The sequence below is a fragment of the Lactuca saligna genome, chromosome 7 (assembly GCF_052625555.1).
Source record: "Lactuca saligna cultivar CGN05327 chromosome 7, ASM5262555v1, whole genome shotgun sequence".
In the NCBI taxonomy this organism is placed as follows: Eukaryota; Viridiplantae; Streptophyta; class Magnoliopsida; order Asterales; family Asteraceae; genus Lactuca; species Lactuca saligna.
Genome location: NC_136423.1, coordinates 153,674,162 through 153,688,886, shown reverse-complemented (window position 1 = coordinate 153,688,886; position 14,725 = coordinate 153,674,162). Strand labels below are relative to the sequence as shown.

General features: G+C 35.2%; 1 long non-coding RNA gene across 1 annotated transcript; it reads left to right on the top strand.

Moving 5' to 3' along the window:
- Positions 1-8,965: 8,965 nt before the first annotated feature.
- Positions 8,966-9,899, top strand: LOC145004853 (uncharacterized). Its single transcript, XR_013662459.1, has 3 exons — positions 8,966-9,103; positions 9,196-9,346; positions 9,764-9,899. It is a non-coding gene; the product is annotated as an uncharacterized LOC145004853 (long non-coding RNA).
- The last annotated feature ends 4,826 nt before the right edge of the window (positions 9,900-14,725 follow it).

The window sequence follows — 14,725 nt, the reverse complement described above, 5'->3', positions numbered from 1 at the left end:
ACGTTCTTTGCGTAAATTTTGGGAACGTAAAAAGGAAACGGGATGATCACTTATCCCTTAAATAAACGACGTCAAATTGAAATTCAAACAATGTTCCAATCAGAGAAAGCCACATATAAAGTGGGTTAGTTAACCATCACCACCCTCAAGTGCCTCGTGTAATAATGATGACCACTTATTGTCTTGATCCACAAGAAAATATTGAATCGTCTTATATAACGTATATTTTTTCCTTCTTAGAAAATGGAATCGTTATTCATTTCGACAGGAAACAAGAACCATTTGTCGATGAGGAGGCAAGGCCCATTCACTTTTGGGAATGGTAAGGGAAATCATTTTTCAGACATGCGAAATCTAGGTCTCATTTGGTTATACCTATGACCTCGAGGAGTTTAGTTCTTATGTGTGCCAAAAGAATATATAGAATCAATTTGCACATAGTGATATCAAATAAACTTTGATATAAAAGCAAATAGATCATGTGCAAAGATACTCTTCATTCGTCACCAAGAGAGATGTCAAATTGCTTGTTTGTTTCCTATGATTTATAATCATATACTCATTGTCATTGAGTAGAAACGAAGGGCCTCTTTTCACAAGTTTCATAGGTGGCTTTATTTGCATACGAATTTGCATCTTGGCATTAGTGCAAATCCTTGTATGTAAATACTTGTATGAACAGTGTAGTCAAGATGAAGTAAGCTTTGGAAAATTTTTAAATAACAAAAGATTTAGACTAATGTTCATACGGAAATCACATTTCATTGAAAAAAGTTTGATATATTAGGACGAAATGAATTGGGATAAGAATATTCCTTCAAGAACACACAAAGGAAATGAAAATGAGATTTTGGACATCAAAAATGGTACAATGTAACAAAAAATTTCATTAGAATCTTGAGCATAAAATGTTCGCTGTCGGTTCATAAAGTTGTGATTTTTTGGGTCTCACCTTCATCACAGAAAAATGATTTAGGATTATAAACACAAAATTGTGACATACCTATATCCTATTTGTCTTTTACTAGAGATGTCTTGGGCATGTGTCATCGTGTGCGCATGTGTGAGAAATTTTGGGAAAAAAGATTGGATACAAAAATAATTGTACCTCTGCGAATAATTGGACCTTGCAGTAATCTCTTTACTCAACATGAGAATAGAAAGGTAGCTCTATGATTATTGTGAATATAGCCTAATTGGGAAGAAAAATTCGTAGGAAAGATTTCATTATGGCTTCGTACACAACGAGTCTATGAGGCTTGTGGACAACATGATGTAGCAAGCTTCAAGGGACACTTAACTTGTACAAAAGGTTCATATCATACCACTTCCATATCAAGTTTTGCTTTTGGCATGCATGAGAACAACACATTATCATAACGATCTTCCCCAATCTAAAAAATAAGGAAAACATTTTTGTGTTTTTGATTTTGCAAAAATAAATTTCAAACATAATGAAAATATTTTGGATATTTTATTTTGATAGGGAAAAAATAAAGAAAATCTTTTTGGTTTTTTAAATTTTATAACGAAAAATAAAAAAATGAATTTTTGATTTTTATAAAAAAAATAATAAATAAATAAATAATAAAAGGATATCAACAACATTGGTTATTTGTTGTTGAGAACAAATATGTCGCATGCGAACTAATGTTGTCCCATAGACTGGATTTTCTCGTTCGCTTGGTGTTAATATGTGCTAAACTAATCAGAGACAAAGTCGAATGCGAAGTTAGTCGAACGTTGAACTGGAACGGTTACCTCTGAACAAAAATGTTGACAACAAGTGAAAGTTAGCCCAAAATTTTCGCATTCAAGAAAGATTAGGCATAATTAGGATAATAACAAGCTTCCATAAATCCCAACCTATTTGAAATTCTTATCAATGGTTTTTCATCTAGTGATTTTGTAAAAGTATCATCTAGTTGATGATCCAGTAGTATTGAAGGTCAATACGCTTAGTTTTTGAATGTTGAACTGGATTATGACATATACGAATTCCACTTTGTAACTCACAATAAAGTATAATTTTCTTCATCTTAATCGCATAGTCACATAGTTGACTTTAGATCTAGATCACTTGAGAGGTACAAGCCGCAACGGTAATGTATTCAACCTCAACTATCAAAATCGATACACATGTCTGCGTTTTCGACTGCCAACTCACAAGTTTCCCATCTAAGAATTGACATTTGCATGTTGTTCTTTTCTGTTCTAATTGGCAACCTCCTAGATCAGCTTCTAAACCATCTTGAATAAAGAATCACATATTCGATGGATACCACAATCCAAGAGTCGTTGTGTCATGAAGGTAATGAAAGATATTCTTCACCGATGTAAGATGAGGCTCTCTGGGATTCTCTTGATACCTGGTACAATTACATACAAAAAACATAATATCAGGTCTACTTGTAATTAAATACAATAGTGAACCAAACATGCTCCTAAATGTCTTGAGATCAAAAATTAGCTTATCCAATGAAGGACTTAAGCGAGTGTCAATTACCATGGGGACTTTAGCTTTCGAGGAATTCGTCATTCCAAAACATTCTAGCAAGTCTCATGTATATATTTCTTGATTGATAAAGATTCCTTCCATGTTTTAACGGATATTTAATCCCAAGAAATGATTGATCTTTCCTGTCACGCTCATTTCAAATTGACTCTTCATAAGATCCTCAAAAGAATATGACAACGAAGGATCAGCAAAACTAAATATTATGTCATCAACATAAACTTGAACAAGAATTAGGTGATTCCCCATTTTCTTTCGAAATAGAGTGCGATTAACTGGTCCTTTCTTAAATTTAGTGATTTTCAAAAAATTGGTTAGTATCACATACCAAGAACGAGGTGCTTGTTTTAACCCATAAACTGCATTGTCAAGAATATAATAGTGATCCGGATACTTATTGTTTATGAATCCAGGTGATTGTTCGACATATACCACCTCTTCAAGAACATTATTGAGAAATGCGCACTTAACATCCATTTGATAGATGTATAAGCCAGAAAAAATGCATATAGCCTCAAGTCTTGCGACAGGGGCAAATGTTTCTTCATAATTAATTCCTTCATATTTAAAATAACCTTTTACGACTATTATATCTTTGTTTCGTACACCATTACCCTCTTTTTCCATTTTATTTTTCAATTTAGGACCAAAATTTAAGACCATGTGTGTTTATTGTCTTTTCTTCAAAAATTGAACCGAAAACAATCAAGAATGCATTAGAACATCTTGATTGGGTTGTGGTGATGCAATATGAGTTGGTTGAATTTGAACGAAACATATCTTGGAGGTTAATTCCCAATCAAGATGTTCGAATCAGAAAAAATGCATGTAGCCTCCAAGATTTGTTTCGTTCGAATTCAGCCAACTCATATTGCATCTCAACAACCCAATCAAGATATTCTAATGCATTCTTGATTGTTTTTGGTTCAATTTTTGAAGTAAAGACAATTAACACACATACTTCCTTATAAACATTTAAAACCTCATTACTGGCTCGAATATGTGCTCGTGTTAAAACACCCGAACTAGGATTACCAAGATTTGGTCTTTGGGATGATCTCTCGTTCATTTCTCCATGGGAGGAAATGTAGGATCAAACTCCAAATATGCATCCTCAAATGTCTCTTCAGCTTCAGACTGTAAAATCCCAAATTTCAGAAGTGTGATTGAAGGGTCTAAAGTGTACGTTGAGGGAGCTACTCGACAAGTAAGTGCGGTTACTCGTCGAGTCGGAGCGGGATTTGGATGCGAGTTAAGTGACCAACTCGCTGAGTCGGCAGCTGGACTTGATGAGTTGGTTATGGGAAAAGAAAACCCTAATCTTAGGTTTTGCACCCTATTTAAAGGACTTTATGTCCTCCCCTCAGACTCCATATTTCCCTTGAGAGCCAGTGAACCCTAAAATTGAGTGTAAACCCTTGGAGTGAGCTTGAAAGCTTTGGAAGGAGGTTCTAGCAAAGGAGACTTGTAGATCAAGTGTAAAGCATCAATAGATTCGTTGAGATCTTGAATCTACTCCATCTTGGGCACATTTCTAAGGTAACAAGTTGTTACCTTGAGCTCTTCCCTTCTAGATCTATTCTTGGATGATGATTTGGGGCCTTTTAGCATGTTTGGAATCCATTTCGGGTTTAGGGACTAGGTTTGAGGTTGCAACTTCAAAGCTAGGCTTGTTTTGGTCCATATAGTCGGAAAGTATCAGGCCTTGGAATGCTTGTGAGAATTATTGTATTAAAACCTTAGCCCTAGATTGATTTGGGCCTTTAGCTCTTTATTTTCACGTAAAGTTTGCAACTTTACGTGAGAGTTCTACCCTAGAAGAATGGATCTAGAGTTTGGAGCCCTTGCATGGCTCGAAAAGACTCTGTATGGATGAAGGACTAAAGAGACTCGATGAATCGCATGGGTGGACTCGGCGAGTCACAAGATGATAAGCTTGGACTCGGCAAGTTAGAAGAACAACTCGGCGAGTCTAATGAAGATTGTCATGGACCCGAAGAGACATAGCGCAAACCCCCTAACCTCTTCTGGTTAAGACTCAGATCAGTGAGTTGAGTGGTGATACAGTGAGTTGGATAGGATAGGAATCGAAGATTGTTGAACTCGACGAGTCATTGGGTGACTCGGCGATTCGAGTCATGATATGAGAGTTTCCTGAGTTTAGGAACACGGTGAGTCAATGGGTTGACTCGGCGAGTAGGGTCAATCAGGAAGGTTGCCTTTGACCAGTTTCACCTTTGGGGGGTATTATGGTAATTCGGATATTTATGTCAATGGTTCTTTGATAACTTTGACCAGTTTGACCAAGGTCGGCCCTTTATCGGATGGGAATCCAGGTATTTGTTTAATATGTTATTGAGTTGCTATATCTGCATCTTGGTATTAGGATGGTATTATGTTAGTGACCTGGTTAAGGTCGTTATCCTGGTATATAGGGTAATGTTATGTTAGTGACCGGTTAGGTCGGTATCCTTGTTAGGATGTTGTTATGTTGTATGATCTGATTGAACCGTTTGTTTCGCTGAGGATTGTTATGTGATTAACTGTTTTATGTGCACATGGTTGTTGACTGGGGTTGGGTTGAGGCAGGTCCTACTTTGTGTGCTGTAGGCCAACATACCCAGGGCAGACCGGATAGACCGTAAGCCCAGCGAGCGGTCTGGATAGGCTGAAGGCCCCAAGAGGGCGGTCCAAATGTACCGAGGCTCGAAGAGTGGACCAGACCGACTGAAGGCCCAGTATGGGTGGACCAGTCATACTATAGACTCAGAGAGTGGACCAGGTAGATTGAAGACTCGGTGCTGGCGGACCAAACACCCTGTAGACTCGATATGCATGGCTGATCTGTATTGCGACATGTTATGAGTATGGTTATATGTGGTTCGTATTCTGGGGTAACTCACTAAGCTTTCGGGCTTATAGTTTTAGTTTTTTTTTTCAGGTACTTCAGGAGATCATGGCAAGGAGAACGCGTCACTATTAGAAAACAACCCTTTAATGACACGCAAACAATGACACTCGCTGATAGAGGACGCGCATTTGTTCACGCCCTAAATAATAATGTCAGTTTTGCAAAATTTGAAAGATAGAAGACACGCATTTGTGCGTGCCCTAAAAACAGTGTCCAACACAAAAAAATTAAAAATACGGAAGGCACTTATCATAAAAAAGCGACGGTTTTAGAGAACGCGAGTTCATAAAAAAAATATAAAGCGACAGTTTTAGATCCAAAAAAATAAAAAGCCCCGCCTTCACCTTGATACTCTCGTCCTTCTTCTTCTTCGTACGTAAAATCCCTTCAATCAAAAGAAACCCTAAAAGCATTGTTTGTAAAACATCGATAATTTCATACTTGAAGTTCCTAAAATCTACATCGATCAGAACAAACCCTAAAACCCCGCCTGATACCCACCTCAACTACCTCCAACCCGCACCAACTTTCCCGATGTTTTTCTTCATAATCATCCCCTTCTTAGGTATGGCTTCATGTTCGGCAGAGAAATAGGCCTCTATAACTATCCGAACCAATCTCATCGAACCCAGATGTTGTTCTGGTTTGTTTTCAAGGTCTGAGTGGGTTACCAGTTCTGAATCACAATACTTGACCACCTATGCTTCTTGGATCTGGTCCCGGTCCCGCTCCTTCAGCTCTTGGTTCTTCCAATTCCGTTCATGGAACTAATATTCCCTCTGCTTCTTCCCTTCTTAATCCAGATGTTAGGTAATTATGTAAATAACTTTCTTTCAATGACTTATTTTTTGTTTCAAATTATGATGTATTTATTTTAATGCGTCTAAAGGGAGGGAAGATACGGCATCCCTAGAGTGGGGTCGTTATCGGTACTATCAAATGTTGTCTGCAAGAAACGTAAATCAGTCGAGTTTGCCTCCAAAACCCCCCATCTTTGACCCTTTGGATTCATCGTCTACTCTATTTCTGGCTTCTTTCTTCCCCACTACATTCCCACACCTTCTGGTATGTTACATCCTTCTTCCACCTGTTCTAATTCTTCGCAAATCAGTCCTTCTTCCACCTGTTTGTTGCATTGAATTAAACCTAATAACTTTTGGGTTTATTATAAAATATAAATTAAAATAAAGGGCCTAGTTTTGTATTTGTGAAGCCACCGGAGGGATGGACAGGTGGCTTTGGGTTTGTATCAAAAGAAATGATCCAAGACCATTTACCTGCACCTTCATCTAATATCAAGATATCTTATTCTAATTCTACTCCTTTCATTCAAACATGTTTTCGAATATTTATTCAACAGTGGCAAAAAAAGGCTAAAATACATATTATGTGTTTGGTTTTATCAAAGAAATTAGAAAATCTGAAGCTATTACAAATAGCATCTATTGGTGATATAATTTTTAAAATTGATCCCCATTTGGTCCTCTAAAGTTTTCTCTTGCAGTTTTGGCCATCCTTTGAGGTTCTTATAACTTTTTGGGTCCTTGTTCCAAGTAATACCTGATTGTTTTCAACTTTGGCCCCAAAAATATAATCATTTTCTTGAAACAAATACCAAAAACCTCAAATAAGGACCAAATTTTCAAAAATCAGGGGACCAAAAATGTAATTAACTATTGTTTGTTTAGTTATTAAAAGTGATGAAATGTTTTTGTTGATTATTATTGTGAAGGTGATTGCCCTTGTTTGCAACCTCCGGAGTTGCTTCCTAAGTCAAAGAACAATGTTAATGCACAGAAACCTTCATACTCGATAAACGTATAGTTGTATAAGACTACATTGTTGCAGCCGTCTTCTTACTGATATGGTTTATGAAATATGAAGCACCAAATTGAGGCTACCTTGATCTGGTCAAATTGATGCCCTGTTGTCTAATATACCCTTGGCTTGTCAATTGATATATTTCTGTTTTTAATTTGTGATTAGGCTGATCAAAAGAGACAAAGAATCTCTTTAGGAATGAAGGGATCATATTTTGATATGGAAACACAAGAAATTCATAATTCTGATGCATCTGAAGATGAAGATTTTGTTCCTCCTCTTGAAGTTACTTTAGATGAAGAAGCAGATGAGTCACCTATCCAGGAAGAACAAGCTCCAAGTCCAGATCCCCTTGATAACAACAAATTTGAAAAGATGAGAACAAAAGTAAGTGAATATATATATATATATATATATATATATATATATATATATATATATATATATATATATATATATATATATATATATATATATTCACTTTTCATTGTCTCCACTTTTCAACATGGTTAGTGCTCGATCCCATCCCTTCAAAACAAATATATATATATATATATATATATATATATATATATATATATATATATATATATATATATATATATATATATATATATATATATATTAAAAAAGAATTTTTTTAGCATCCTACTTTCATTTAAACAATAAGACAATATGAGCATAATCAAAAGCTTTGTGATAAGGGTAGATTAAAGGAAAATGGGGATTTGGTTACTATTAAGGTACAAAGACCTTCCACAAGTAAGTTTTTACCCTTTAATCGAATGCATTTTGTGTCTTTTTGAAGGATACATAATCACATATTAATAAGTTATCATTTTAAAATAAATGTTATCTATCATATCAAGTATGTGAAAGATAAAGGGGTAGTGTGTGTGTGAGAGAGACATAAGAGTTGGGAGCAGCGGCTGTTTCTTAGATGTAAGTTAATTTATATAATTTAGTTTTAAGTTATCATACAACTTTGTTGCAGATCTTTCAGTTGGCTTGTCAACGGTAATAATATTAATTAATATTTTTAGCAGAATTTGAGGTAGTGTTTTGTTATGTTATAACTTATAAATGATATTTATCATGGGAGTTTGTGTGTGAAACATGGTCAGATTAAAACTGGAGCTCCTTGTTGTTCAGAATGACTGATGGAATATTACTTCGAGAATTAAAGGTTTCCTACCCTTCCTCAACAAAAAAACAAATAAAAAAAGCCAAAGTCTCTATTTAATTTGTTGACATAATCTTTTATGTTGTAGAATGATTTTTTGTTGAAGCGATACTCAACCATAATATTGGATGAGGCTCATGAGAGGAGTCTAAATACAGACACACTTATTGGGATGCTATCTCGCATCATAGTCGAACGCCTAGCAACTATTTTCTCTTTCTTTATATCATTTATTTTACTTTTTTACTAACATGCTTTGCTTTGCTTTTATAAGTTAAATAATTGCTCATGAATTTTTTGCTACGTTTGATTACTTATACTCCTTTATGTCATCATCCTTTTAACTAAAATCGTCAAACATCTTTTTGCTTGTTAGTCTAAACTTGTATGTGCGATCGTGTGCTACTTTTACAAACTTGTATATTAAGTAGTGTTAAAACCTGCAAATTGATATAATGCTTCTCATCTTTCGTATATATTTGTATTTCTTAATTTGCTTATGAGTCATGATGTTGTGTTTAATGGCAGAAAATACATGAACAACAAAAAGCATATGAGGTTTCTGTTAATTACAGGTCTAGCATAAGCAACTGTGGTATTGGAATGATGTGCAATGTATACCCTGAAACCCTAACAAGAATGCTTGTTGCTTTATGCCCTAACATCACATCAAGTAATTTATTCACTTACTTAATATTCTAATAATCATTTTCTCCACTTGCCACCAATTAACATTTGATTTTGATTTTAATTGTGTATAATCAGGTGGCATCCAGTTTGCCACAACCAAGTTGCCATTTTTGGAACTGATGAATCACAACTGCCCAATCTATTTGCCCCAATTGCGAACCCAACACCCATGACTATATAATGAATTTACCTTTCTAAGGAATATCGGAAAGGACGTCAATGGAAGGTAACTGCTTTCTTACCCATATTTTCATATTCCTTCATCTTTGTTTGATTAATACATGAGTATTGTTGGTTCAGCCCCCCTCTCCAACTAGTGTAGCTACAATAAGAATGTGAAACTATAATAAAACTGAACATAAACAAATATGTAAAACTCCATCTAGTTGAACACTCCTTGTTTATTTTTTTGAACCTCAAACCAAAAAATTCACAATGCCTGGAAAAAGACCTGATGTGACTAAAATGCCCATAAAGGCATCTGCATTTGAAACCTTCACCATGCCCAAAAAAGACCCGATGTGACCAAAATGCCCATAAAGACACCTGAAGCTGTAACCTTCACCATGCCTAAAAAGATCCCCCATGTGACCAAACTTAATGTCCATAATAGCATGTTAAGTTACTGATTTGCCCTGTGCAGGTTCTGACAGCTCTAGCAATCCATGCCCTGCTGCCTCACAAAGTTCTTGCATTCAAGTTATTCTCTTAGAAAGAAAATTGTCAAAGGAGATTTTCAAAGGAGAATTTAGTCACGGGTTTCTTTAAATGATGTACATGTTTTGTTTTCAATAATTAATATTATGCAATATTAGCAATGTGTTATGTTTACTTACTATTAGAATGATTATTTGTATTTGACATATTAATGCAATGAATTATCTTTATTGTTTATGGTATTTTATTTTTTGTTATGAGACTTTTAAATTGTTATTTAATTTGAAAATTAGCAAATCTATCAAAAATATATAACTTTAAAAACATTTAAAGTTATGACATGCAAAAATGTGTGTCGTCTTCCTTTATGACAGTGGCTTCCTTGATACACATTGCGTGTCATAAACACACGCATCGTAAGGCTACGACACGCAAATGCGTGTCGTATTCCCTTATGATAGGGCCTTTCTTGATACGCATTGTGTGTCATAATTGTGCGTCGTAAATGCGTGCCATAAATGCGCGTCGTAAAATGCTGTTTTTCTCGTAGTGCGTGATTGTACCGCTCCTCATTTTTACAATGATGTTTCTGGGATGCTCTGATAATAAACAAACTGAAAACCTTTTTGTAATAATTAATGGATTTGGGTTGTTTTTTTGAAAAGTTTAAATTGGTTGGAAAATCATGGTTGTTACACAGACAATTCGAAGAACATTCCTAATATTCTCTTCCAGTACATATTCTTCAAAATGCACTTCTCTTCATCATGTGGGAACCCCACACTTACTCAAAAAAACATGGTTTTCAATTATGATTTTCAAAACTAGCATGAGTTTTCAACCATTAAGCTCTTTCACCGTGTCAAGTATCTTTCATTCTCGCTACAAAATAAATGTAGAAGACTAGAGAAACACATGATTAAGTGGTTAAGCTAAAAGTGAAAAATAAAACGAAAATAAAGCTAAAAGAGAAAAAGGAAATCAAAATTAAAAGAAATTTCAAACTCTAAAAATCAGGTTACCTCCCTAAAAGTGCTTGTTTTTTAGGAGTCGTGACCCAGACTCCTTCCTACTATACATTTTTGCGGTTGGGAGTGGGATCTCCCTTTTCTCCTTTTCCTCCTTCAAATTTCTCATGTAAGCTTGAACTCTTCTCTTGTACACGTTCTTTAAATTCTGCTTTTTCTTTTTATTGGCATTTTCCTCATGTTTACGCTTTATCCCTTTTCATTGCTTCTTTGCCTTGTTTACCTTCTTGTTATCTTCCTTAGTTCCTTCCTTGTCTACCTCCATTTGGACCATAGTTGGCTCCTCTATGTCCCTACCCTTGTCTTTATTAGTTATCTCCACTTCTTCCTATAAATTCTCTTCCACTTCATCGATTTCTTCTTTCTAAAGAACCTTAGGTGTAGTAAAAGAGATCACCTCAAATGTCATAGGAATTGAGGCTCTTGGTTTCGAATGTTTTACTTTTTCAAAAATAAGCTCCTCCCAAATCTTCAACTCTTCTTACATCATCTTCTCTATTTCAACAAGCTCATCAAGATCTTCTTCCATATCATCTACCTTTGACACTTAATCTTTTGGTTTTTCATTATTCACTTTTGGACTCATCTCAATGGTAATAGCTTCATCTTCCACACAAAGTGTGAGCTTAGAATCCGGGATGTCAACTTATGCTCTGGCGGTACTCAAAAATGGTCTTCTTAAAATACTTGGATGTTCTTCATATTCCTTCATGTCAAGAACCATAAAGTCGACCGGAAAAAAATTTCCCACTTTCACTAGTAAGTCTTCAATGATTCCTCATGGGCATGTAGTCGAGTGACCCATCATTTGAATGGTTGTCCTTATGTCTTGGAGCTTTGGAAATCTGAGTTATTGGTAGAAAGAGTATGGCATGAGGCTAATGCTTGCCCCCGAATCGGCTAAAGCATTAACAAAAATACAGTTGCCAAGTTCACAAGGCAAGGTGAGTTGACCTGGATCTCCCATCTTGATCGGTAATCCTTTGATAATCGCAATTGAACACAACTCATTAAGAACTATTGTTGCACCTCTTTCCAACTCCTTTCTATTTGTCATAACATCTGTTGAAAACTTTGGAATTTTATCCATTGATTTGAGGAATAGGGCATTAATCGAGATTGAGAGCACTTGTTCCATAAATTTCCTTTGTTCGAGTTCCATAGAGTGTTTGATTACTTGAGATGGGAATGGAAAAGGAGGATTAAATGAATTAAGAAGAAAAAAATCATTCTCTTGATACCACGGCATGGTGAAGCATCAGAGTGCACTTCACTTTTTAATCCTTTTGCTTCGGGATTCTCTTGTTCCAAACACGACTTAGGTTGTATTGTAGTTGCTTCATGGGTCATAATTGGCTCAGAATGAACCTCTTCTTCAGTGTATATCGCCATGACATGAGGTTGTAACTTAGGGTCTTGATTTTTAGGTGGTAATCTTTCATTGACATGTGTGGTAAGTTGACCTAGTTGAGTCTCTATATTCTTGATGGAATCTTGATGATTTCTCACATTGACATCAGTAGTATCATGTATTTTTTCATATGTTTCCATATATCTATGAAGTACCGGCTCAAAATCCTTCTTCTTTCCGGGTGGTGGTTGCTCTTTTTGATAGAATCATCTACCAGTTTGTCTATACTTCTCATCCTTTAGCTTCTTGTACTCTTCATATGGAAACCACTCCTTCTTGGGCTTCCTCCAATCTTCATCATACTTCTCACAACTTGAGTAGAACACTTGTGCCTTTTTATTCCTATTTTCATCCAAGTCACAATCCTTAGTCAAATGTAGACCACTACAATTATCACACCCAAATCTTATCACATGGATTGATTGACCCAATTTTGCCATGCGCATATCCATAGTATCTAGTTTAGCTATGATTGCAACCAAAATCCCATTCCCTCCATCTCCTTTTCTTCTAGTGACATCATCTCGTGAGTTGTGGTACTCACGTGAGTGCTTTGCAAATTCTTCAATTAATTCTTTTATAGTTGTCGGCTCCTTCTTCATCATTGTCCTTTGCGAGTGAAGAAGTTTTATAGTAGTTACATTGAGTTTGTCATAGAAAATAGAAACTTCTTGTTGAACATTAACATCCTATTGAGGAAACTTCTAAACAATCCGTTGTATTTTTCCTATGCTTCATACAATGATTCTTCAACCACTTGTTGAAAGTTAGCAATCTTCCCTTTTAAGCTTTGAAATCTTGGAAGGTGGAATAAATTTCTAAATAAAAGCATCACGAAGAGTTTCCCATGTAGTAATGGATCCGAGTGCAAGAGACTTCAACCAAACCTTGGCTTCACCGGTAAAAGTCACAGGAAACATCCTTAGTAACATAGATTCTCTTGGCACATTAGGAACATGAAAGTAGTGTCTAATGTCTTTGACCTCATGAATTTGCTTAAAAGCATCTTCATACTCTTTCCCGACATAAGCTATGACCTTCAGTTTGGATAAAATGTGCCCTTTGAGCTCAAAACTTCTATCGGCTTGTATCTCGGGTGGAACTAGACCCAATCCATGTTCTTCACGTATCCTCTTCTTGTAATCGCCCATCATCATTCTTGTAATGCCTTCCATCTCTTCAACCTCGCTCTTTACCTCATACTCTTCTGAAATCTCTTCGGTAGATGTTTCTGGCTCGTATCATATACTTTTTTTTATCAGGTGTCCTCTTGAAAAGTTCGAATTTTTCGGATTTGAAAGTATTGCTCGATTCGCCCTTCTTATCTTTCTTGTTGTGGAAAGTGGATTCCAGATCTTCTAGTGGAGGAACAATTGTAGTTTTAGATCCTCAAGTCATAAATCACTGAAACAAAACAAAACCAAAAACAAAAACGTGTAAAAGGAATAAAAATCACTAAACTAATATATTAACTAAAGCGAGACCACGAGGTGGTTGCATCTTAGAGAAAAAAAACTAAAATTAAATGATGCAACCAAAGTAACTTTTTGCAGTTTTTACCCCACAAAAAGGATCAAATAATTAAAAGCAATTAAATTATACACCAAATAAGTCGTTCCCCGGCAACGGCACCAAAAACTTTGATGTGCACAAAAGTACCTACTAGTTTAAAATTTATAACTTAACGAACACTTATTAACTATGCACCTATAGGCAATGTACCTAGTCAGATTATAGTATAGGTCAGGTAAGTCCGGTGTCGATGACAGGAACAGAATTCAATTAAATAAATTTACTACCACTAATTACACTATGAAACAGACTATGATTTGGGGGGTTTTTACTAATTTTTCAAGACCATAATAGCTTATATTTCTAAGAAGTAAGCAAGCAACAAAAACAAAGTAACTTCAAGAATTAAAAGAATACTCCTACCTAGATCCGATTTCACTTTCTCCTATGGTTGATTTCTAATGGATAGATTATAGTGATTACCAATTATCTAGCTATTATGATCAAATATAGGCCTATCAATTTATGGTTGACAAATCAATGATCATGCACAAGTTAAACACCAAATTGATAATAGCACAATTGGACTATGAATGATATTAGTTACTCTTCTATGATCAAATTAAGCAACAAAGCACTAATTAACATTAATTATGCTCTCTGACACAGTCAAAGTCACTAGCTTTAATTATTTAAACTAACATGTGATTAATCCTATCTCTAACTATTTAATAATCATAAAAAATTAGGAGATAGATTCATGCAATTAATATGATCAATTAAAACACAAAATCTTATTTATAAGCAATATAAACTAGAACTAAACATGGAAGTTTATAAGCAATATAAACTAGAACTAAACATGATAGGGTTTATAAATATCAAACAAAAATAAAATCAAATATATTCATTGAATATCGAAATCAACACATATGGATCAAGTTCATCTTCACCAAAACAGAAGTAAAAGGTGTTTAGCCTCTCATTGTAGCATAAA